Here is a 1,701-nt window from a genome sequence, read left to right as displayed (position 1 = left end):
TCTTTCAAAACTAGGCTCTGAGGTCTGGGGACCACGCTCCTGTCCTACCGTTTCCGTGCACCAGTGTTCTGAACCATTCAGATTATAGTTCCTGCTACTGCAGAGCAGAGTCTGAAACCGAGTTTTAGAAAGAGGGCCAAGAAAGGACTTCGTGAAGCTGCACCGCAGCAAGGACAGTAAAGAATGTCCCCACCATTGCAGAGACCCGGGAGAGTGCAGGGCTGGCGCGCAGGCGCAGAACCGGGCCTGCCAAGACTTAGGGCGGGGCGCTGTGGGCGGGAGCAGTTATGAATGATTCAATAGACTCAAACAACAGGCAGCTTTCGTCAGTTCCCACATGGTCTAGCGGTTAGGATTCCTGGTTTTCACCCAGGCGGCCCGGGTTCGACTCCCGGTGTGGGAACAAGAGACTTCTTTTTGTTAAAGAACGAACGCCTAGATTTTAAAAGATCTGCTTGCCAAGGAGCAAGACGCCCCGTCGTGAACACGTGGAAAGAAGGCTTTTCGTCGGTATACAAACAACGGTGAAGCGGTGCAGTGCAATTAACTGGGATTTGAGTTCTTAGGATCCAGCGCTGCTAACAAGCAGGTGAGGTTAGGAACAGGGTCGGTGAGAGAAGGATCCACACTTCTGGAGCTGCTCAGCTCCAGTCCTGTAGGTTAGGGAGGGAACTTTCTGAATCGCCATCCTGAGACACTAAGGGAGTGGCCTCCAGGGAGAAACAGACTTAGCAGAGGAACTCCGCAGCGCTCCAAAAGGCAACTGGAGAGTCCGCGTTCATTTATTTACCACAATCTGGTCACATTGTGCTTAGCAACTTATGGGAAACTGAGGCATGGATCAGCCTCTGGGTAGAATCGCCCTTCTAGTTAGGTTCAAGGTTCCTAGCAAAGCCAGATTTTCAGTGGGAGGCCTTGAAACCTTCAAAACTGGAAAAAAAATCCTTGTGTGTGTACGCCTGGGTGCTGGCCACCGTAACACTGTGTGTGCAGTGGTTAGTGCATACATACGTACGTCGGAACCGATCCTTGTGCTACTCGTGGGGCATAGCTAAACCTTGTCATCACGCCCATAGTGCTGCTCTTGCTAGTGTCTTTAGTGTGAACTGGATAATAAAATTCAGTTGAGAAAACAGGAACCTAGACGGAGGAGACCGCCGTCCATTCATAAACCAACAGCATGAATGGCAGACAGAGGTAAAAGCCACCCTACGACACAAAGGTAGTATTTCCGTTTCTTAACTAGGTATTAATTCTACATTTTTCCGCTTGTATAGGAGTCCATATAAGATATGGCTATAAACATCTTCCGATTTGTTTGCAAATTATTGCATCACGTGACATAAGACAATTTTTTTTTAAAAAAAAGTGTGTTTTATTAATTCTTGAAGAATTTCATACAATGCATTTTGATCTCATTCACTCCAGTTCCTCCCCCAACTCCTCCCAGATCTACCCCACCTCCTCACCCCTTCAAGGACAAATTCTTAAGACTTGATTCTTGCCAAGACTGTTTCTTAGTAAATTACCTGCCACGGTTTCTTTCCCTCTCACTCCCCTTCAGAAATCCTTGCAGGGCTTTGGGGCTCAGCGTTTGTTATCTAAAACATTCACCCCAGGCTGTCTGCTGTGGCAGACGCCGCCAGACAGCAAGACTTCTCCCCAATGCACAAACCCGAGCACTTCAGTTGTACAGAAGCT

At 48.3% G+C, this 1,701-nt stretch overlaps 1 non-coding gene across 1 annotated transcript; it reads left to right on the top strand.

Annotated features, from left to right (window-relative positions):
• Nucleotides 1-331: 331 nt before the first annotated feature.
• Nucleotides 332-403, top strand: Trnae-uuc (transfer RNA glutamic acid (anticodon UUC)). Its single transcript has one exon. It is a non-coding gene; the product is annotated as a tRNA-Glu (tRNA).
• The last annotated feature ends 1,298 nt before the right edge of the window (nucleotides 404-1,701 follow it).

Source organism: Microtus pennsylvanicus, chromosome 18 (assembly GCF_037038515.1).
Source record: "Microtus pennsylvanicus isolate mMicPen1 chromosome 18, mMicPen1.hap1, whole genome shotgun sequence".
Classification (NCBI taxonomy): Eukaryota; Metazoa; Chordata; class Mammalia; order Rodentia; family Cricetidae; genus Microtus; species Microtus pennsylvanicus.
Note: the sequence above shows the minus strand (reverse complement) of the source record. Positions and strands in the feature narration are given on the sequence as shown.